The sequence below is a fragment of the Pavona decussata genome, unplaced genomic scaffold, assembly GCF_977016875.1.
Source record: "Pavona decussata unplaced genomic scaffold, jaPavDecu1.1 SCAFFOLD_289, whole genome shotgun sequence".
Lineage (NCBI taxonomy): Eukaryota > Metazoa > Cnidaria > Anthozoa > Scleractinia > Agariciidae > Pavona > Pavona decussata.
The window spans coordinates 45001-52500 of NW_028145689.1; the positions used below are offsets into that span (position 1 = coordinate 45001).

The 7500-nt window shown below is 37.6% G+C and overlaps 1 long non-coding RNA gene across 1 annotated transcript in view; it reads left to right on the forward strand.

The window, feature by feature from the left end:
- LOC146455004 (uncharacterized) overlaps positions 1 to 7500 on the forward strand; it is a 14123-nt gene that overhangs the window by 5568 nt on the left and 1055 nt on the right. The window contains exons 2-4 of the long non-coding RNA XR_014859123.1: positions 989 to 1048; positions 1351 to 1470; positions 2328 to 7500. The exon at positions 2328 to 7500 is cut by the window's right edge and continues 1055 nt beyond it. This is a non-coding gene — a long non-coding RNA (uncharacterized LOC146455004). The remainder of the gene's footprint in view (positions 1 to 988; positions 1049 to 1350; positions 1471 to 2327) is intronic.

Sequence of the window (7500 nt, forward strand, 5' to 3'; positions counted from 1 at the left end):
CAGTTGATTAACTTCGCGAAGAACTTCAGTACCTGAGTCAACCACAGTCAAATCTCCCTGACTGACCCCGAGGTGGGGACATTGTAAAGAAGCAAAACACATCTTATCTACCACCCCCAGGGGACAGATCTCTGATCAAAAGTGCTTATATGCCCCTATTATCCCCCTATCTGTCCCGGGTCGGGGGGGGGGGGGTGGGGGTTTTAATTGACTAGTGCATTAAGGAAATTGCTGCACAGATATGCCTTTACATTGTTTACAAAAGCGTTTTATCAGTGTTTACACAAGAATTTAGCCTTGTTGTGTGGCTTTTAATGTGCGACCGGAAAACGAACCCGAAAAAATTGGTCAGTGCCGATATTTTTGGGTCTTTCAGACCAATCAAAAAAAATAAAGATTCACTCTAGTGCGGTTTGTTTACACGACTTTGTCATCAAATCTGCTTACGTGCAACCATCGGCACTTTTCAAGTCTTCTTCGGTCTTTCCGGCAGTTCACAGCAGCTTCCTTCAGCCTTTAGTTAATGGTAAGCACTCAGTTCTGTAATCCTGTAATTTTATTCATTTTATCTTGGTTTCATTTCATTCAGATCATTTTAAGATATTTTGGACTTATTTTAGATCATTTTAGGTCATTCCTTGTTTTAGTAACTACGCCAAATGCATCGCATGCAGCTGCCAGTATGCATATTTCAGGTTAAAATCCCTGGAATCCAGTTGCAAAGAGCAGCATTTGATGGTACGTACTGTGGTAGAACCTCAAAAAAAACCTCTAACTTTGAAGGGATTAAATAAAAGAAAACAATCCAAATGATCACGGTTGATTTGATATGGAAAAAGACCTTGACTGTGTTGTTCTCAGCAATCCTCAGGTGCGACATTAAATGAAACAAACGACATCAAACAAACAAACAAACAAACAAACAAACATCAAATGACATGAAACAAAAAGGAATTACACTGATATTAATTACCATATCTTTCTTCAGAAACAAAGTTTAGGAGTCAAATTCAAGGAAAGGAAAATGCATGGCTTTTTTAATGATCTGGTAAGGGCAGTGTGTACTGTCATTTTGTAACATTTTCAGATTTAAGTGCTTTTAGTGAATTGGTATTAAAAAGCCAGATTGTCCCCGAGATTGTTGATGCATTGTAATATGTATCAAATACTGTATACATGTAGATCTCTTTAAAATGTTGTGCCTAGCCTTTTGAAGCTGACTGAAGGCGAAATGTTCAAGAGAAATACTGAATGAGAGAGGCAGAAACTCTATCAAGCCCAACCATCAAACCCACCATCTTTACAGTGCCATGTATGTTGACAATGTTTGTTTTAATTGGTTTTTGATAGGATCTTGTTTCTGATAGTGCCAGTGTGGGTATGAAAGTGAAGGTTCTCAGTCTGAGATAAATTATTATTCTGCAAGTTCCACTTATCCTGCTCTTCTAAGCTGTTCCATCCCTGGAAAAGGTGCGTGCTCAATAGGTATGGATTATAAAGGCATGCTTAAATTAGAATTCAAGTGCACTTTTAAAAATGTGCATGCCAGTTTTAATATCATATATCCACCACTTAAAAGGTTCAATTATGTCTCTGGTTTTTGTGACATCACATGGTAGGGAAATGAGCACATCAGCACATCTAAAATGTTTTTCTTTGGTATGGGGTCCTGTGTCTCCGAATTAGACATGCATGCAGAGCACAGTTTTATTTTACCCCCAGTCTCCCAGCAGTAGTTACATAATATAATAAAAAAATATTTAATAAGTTGTTTGGAGGTGACAATCCTCTTGATCTAGCTGATTTTACATGTCTGGAATTAGACAATGTTACTTCTAACTACTGGACCTACACTGTAAGTTGTCAATATATGAAGAATTCCTGTGGGATGGTTTTTAAATGCATGCCAAGTGATGCCAAGTGGAAGTTATTATAATGTTAATAAGGTTTGAAGAATAAAGAGTGTAAGTTATGGCAGTGGTTTGCTTACTTACATTGCTAATGGCTAATGGTGGAATGTGTTGAATAAGTTATGTCACCTAGCTTGTAAGCCTAATCGTTATTAAAAATTTATTGGGTCTCTAGTAAGGTTTCTTTTTTTCTTCTTTTGTAATTGGTCAAGTCCCTAAGAGAAGAAGGTGTGGGATTGTGGAAAATTGATTCTGTGCTTACATGTAAAAAGAACATAACAAGATATGCTCTAGTGTTATTTTCTTGTTTATTCATGAGATGCATATAAGCATGAGTTGTTTTTCTGCAATTCCCCACCCAGTAGGGGGATTTATAGAGTAAGTTAATTTCCGGTGTGATTCTCTATCTCTTTTTAGAGCCTCAACTGCTTGCCAAAAAGAAAGTTTGTTCCAAGGATCCAAATAACAGTATTCATGTTGAGGATGTGATTCCATATCAAGACTGTGGAGTTCAGAGCTCTTAGAGTAAGTTGACCTAAAAATTATTATGTATGTGAGCAACATGACTTTGCCAATACAGAACTACACAAAGCACTGTTTGTGATCACTCCTAAAAGTGACCATCATTGTGAAATCTGTGACATATTATAAGCCCTGTGTTAAAAAGGTCCTTTAAGTGACATCTACCCTAAGCGATGGCACCACTTTTTTGAATAACCAACTGGCCCTTTTCTCCTAAGCGACCAGTGCAGCCTTCAGAAAACAAGCATTAGCCAATAATGATACTTAAGGTTACAATTGGAAGCTTTCACCGAAGCGTCAGCTCTCTCTTTATGAACCATGTAGAAGTTCATTCAAGGCGGCCGGTATATGATTTTACAGAAAATTTGCATTTGCAGCTTCCAAAATTTATCAAATCGGTATTGCAGCTGCTTGACAAAAATCACTAAGAATTGCTGCTTGGTGGTAGGACAAATCCAGAAAACAAAACCTTCTGTGTATCTCTGTCTGCTAAACAAGCTACATGTATTACAGTTGCTTCTAGTTCGCGTTTCAAAATGAAGTTGCTACATGATTAGCAATCGGTGTAATTTTGTTCTGCTGAAGCTTATGCCAATTTGGTATTCCACAACACCAACTATTAAACATTTCCAGTTGTTTAACTCTAGACATACCATCACAGTGTAATTGTAACAGCAGGTTTAATAAACATGTCAAAGACTGGTTTTGGTTTTAAAATATCCATAGAAAACCACTGTGGTGTCCTCAAAATCATGTAAATTGATCAGATTATCGAAGTGTTAACAACATTTGAAATAATTTATCTTTAAATCAAAGTCTCCTGTGAGCCAACTCGTGAATGCAGATGACGCATCAGTATTTTAATTGAAATTAAGATGGCTACATACACTACCTTGAAAGCTAAAAGAAGTCATATCTTTGCCTGATCATGTAACGAGAAATAACCATATGTGTACTATAAAAATGATTCTAAACTTATTCCCTACATATTGTATAAGGTTATTCTAATGCACCTTGGAACAAATTTTCGGGTGTTTTTTATTCAAAGTTCATGCAGACACTTCACTCATTCAATTTAAGACACCGCACTTTGTGGAAAAACGGGAAAACTTATAACTTTGCTCATATTAAATGAAAAATCTCCATTCTTGCACTAAAATAATTGTCAAATTTTTATCTACAGATTGAATAAGATTATTTTGATGCGCTGTGAAACAAATTTTCACTTCTTTTTTTATTCAAAGTTCATGCCGACACTTCACTGATTGAATTCAAGACACCGCACTTTCACTGCGCATGCTTGAAAGTCAACAGCCGAATCAGCCAACCAACCAAGTGAAAAACCCACCATTGCTATCACTCGTTCATTGTGCATGCTCGCATTTACGAGTTAAAAATGGGTATGGAAGTGGTTCATTTTGCCAGCTTGCTGTGATGTTGGAAGGGAGTGCCCATAGTTTTACGCAACACGGCACAAACTTCAATAATCAGCCTGGTCATAATTGCATTTCTGAAATTGAAACCTCCCAGCATAAAATTGGAAATACAAAAATCTGATCATGACAGATTTAAACTACAACATGCAGGTGTCATGACTGCTCACGTATCCTACCCCCTTAATGTTGTAGTTGGCAACAAGACTTTTTTCTCTAAACATACATTTTGTATTTTTTGCACAAGAATTTAAAATGGGTGTGGTTTTAAAAACAATGGAAGCAGGGCATTTTGCCAGCTTGCTGTAATATTAGAAGGGAGTGCCCATAGTTTTACGCAACACGGCACAAACTTCGGTAATCAGCCTGGTCATAATTGCATCTCTGAAATTGAAACCTCCCAGCATAAAATTGGAAATACAAAAATCTAGTCATGACAGATTTAAACTACAACATGCAGGTGTCATGACTGCTCATGTATCCTACCCCTTTAATATTGGAGTGGGCAACATGACTAAATTTTTCTCTAAACTTACATTTTTGAAGTTTTTTAAACCAGAATTTAACAATTTGGGCCCATTGGACAATGGGGCAGAAAAGTTACAAGTTGTTCAAAGCTTAGTTTTTTTGTACAAATGTTTTCACCAGAGAACATTCACTTTTTTTTTCTGTTAATCCTGGTTATGGATCATCTGTTGTCTAAGTGTAGAGTCGTCCACTGTAAATAAACTTTTCTTAACAGGGGAACATATGTTATGGATGTTGGAACATAAAGTCTGTTCATACAATGTATTTATATTAGACAATAATGTTAGTCTCCTGCAGTGGAACATTCACAGTTAATTAAATTGTAATAGCAACTGGAACCACAATGACAGACAACTTCTTCCTACATATACTCCTGCACATCAAAAGCTCAACAGTATGACCATGAAAAAACTGTAATAATCAAGACTGAGTGTACTGAGACAGCGTATTGTTGCAATCTGATCACCCATTGAATGAAACAGTACAATTTCAGTCAATTCCAGTAGCTGTAATGAAAACTCACAGACAGATTTTTCAGTTCTTAAGATATTTAAATCTCATTGGGCTGAATTCTGTTACCACAACCTCGAATCTTTCAGCTTTTATTGGTGAGTTGGCCCCAGGGTGTTATGGCACCCTGTAAACTAAACATGACCTACTCTGAGAAAACCTAACTTTGAAAATGCAAAATCTGCAATGAAACCCAATGGGAAGGGGAAAGAGATGGAGGTCAAAGAATAGCTGCCTCTGTCATGAGATAAGTAACAAGACCATCCCCAGGCATTGATATGTTATGTTTTTTTTAATACAGTTCCCTGAAAAAAGGGTGACGATCAGGTTATTGAACTGTGCAAAACACAAAAAGAAGTTGTATGGTTTAAGATAGTGCCACTTTCAGTTCTTCAGTTACTTCACCATTTCATTATGGATATTGTAACTGCAGGGATGTTCCTCAGCACTAAGAAATAATACCTGGATTCTAAAGCAATAACCTGTGAACAGGCTCCCAAGTGGGGTCTATAGCGAAGATGAAAATCGAGCTCTTCCTCGCCCCATACCGTGCTCCCCCCGCCCGGCTCGCCGATTTTTCTTTTCACCCTATACCCCACTTGGGAGCCTGTTCACAGGCTATAAAGCAAATGCTCCATGCTGATTTTGGTAGCAAGTCATAATTGCTTGTATTGTACCCATTAATAAGTGTTGTGGAACGCCGAATTCCAATTACCATAATGAAAGACAAAACTTCTGTGCTGTGATGATATTTAAATCTCATAGGTTTTTCCCTGCAAACAACCACTTCACATCTCTCAACTGCATGAACACCGCCAGCACAGTTTCCCAAACACTTCTTTAAGAGGTGATTACGGCTAATAAGAATACCACCTTGATTCATTTTGTTAAAAACAAAATACTGCCTTTTTCCTGTCCGTGATTCCAATGTCAGTACAGGCCGGTTTTCTCTCTTGACTGATGGCCAAAGTTGTTTAATAATGTTGGACTTAACAATTTTATGGTAAATCAAATCAAAAACTTCTCAGGAAATGGCCATAGTGAAATCTCCTCTCCATGGTGTCGCTAAAGTTGGTTTTGAGCGCAGTCTTCTAATTACCTTTTCGTGAAGCTTTTTCATTGTCCTTTTTGACCATTCCTTGGATGGGAATCAACTTTTGCAAGTCTGGATTTCGACCACTAAACGTTGTATTTCTCTTCGATGACTCCTACTGCTGCTTCGAACTCAGCAAAAAAGCATGAAATATCCCTCAACTCCGTGCCGTTTTCTGTACAAGACATGTACTCCTCGCTTTTTTCTCCGAAAAACTGGCTTATTTGATCAGAAGGAGGATTTTCCAGAAAGAGCTTGGCCGCCATACTAGATTCTACCAAAGCCCCCCAAAATTCTCCCATGACAGGCTGCGCGCCTCTGATGATCCACATTGGATTACCTATGATGGTCTCAAAGGAAGGCAGTGTCTAGGAACTGGTCTCACCGGCCGCGCACACTGTAGGAAAGGGGATACTATCTCATTGCTTTTTTTGTTCAGAAATAAAGTCTTTAGAAGTTCTCTCATAAACAAATTGGTGTTTCAACAAAATGTATTACAGTTTTCCTTTTTCCAAGAATCTTAAAACCTAATCTTTTTAAAGTTTAAAATATACTACAAATACGTGACTCTCAAAACCTCGCGAAGCTAGGGCTGGGCGGACAGTCGATTTGAAGTGAAGGAATGTGCTAAGGCAGCTATAAGAAAGTATAAATTGTCACTAATAGGCCTTTTGCAGTAGCTGGTCACATGATCAACTTTCCGATCAAAAACAGTTCTCCTTTGGAAAGTTTTGTTACAAGGTCTTAGGAACTGAGAGAGCATATTTAAAGTAGGTTAATTACCCGTAAATTTTTATCCATATATCTCAAAAGTAAGATTAGAAGGATTTGTACTGGAAAACTCCTCAATCTTTATAATTCTTCGGGTCATACTCAGCCTCATCCAGTGATAGGTAATTATGATGATCATCATCATCATCATCATCATCATCATCATCATCATCATCATTATTATTATTGTCAGTAAGTATATCACTCTTTCCAATATTAGTTTATTCCATGGTCCCTATATTTGTAATGCATCTTCCTCCCCCCTTTGACCCAGCAGTCTATTATTAGAGAACTTTAGATTCTAGTACGAGTACGAGGACGACTACGAGTTTCTCCAATAAACAAAGAGCGCGCGCGCGTGAACCAGTGTCATTTTGGCGGGAAAACGTGATAGCTGTCGTCATTTTACTACGAGTTTTTGTAAGAATCTCGTAGTGGCGAAAACGAGTTCTCGAAACGTAGGTGATCTCGTCTTTTTGGAAACACGAAAGGGCTTAACTATCATCATTTAAACCAACTGCGTCAAGTTCGTCTTTCGTAAAGAGTGAAATGAAACTTTCTGTGATATATCTGTTCTTAGTACTTCGCTACAATCTTGAAGTCAAATCTCGTAGTCGTACTCGTACTTGTACTAGAATCTAAAGGTCTCTATTATTGTGCTCCTCTTGTGTTCAAAATCAAGTGTCGATGTTTCCAATGCAAACTAAATGTAGCATTTTTTGTTATTTGTTCA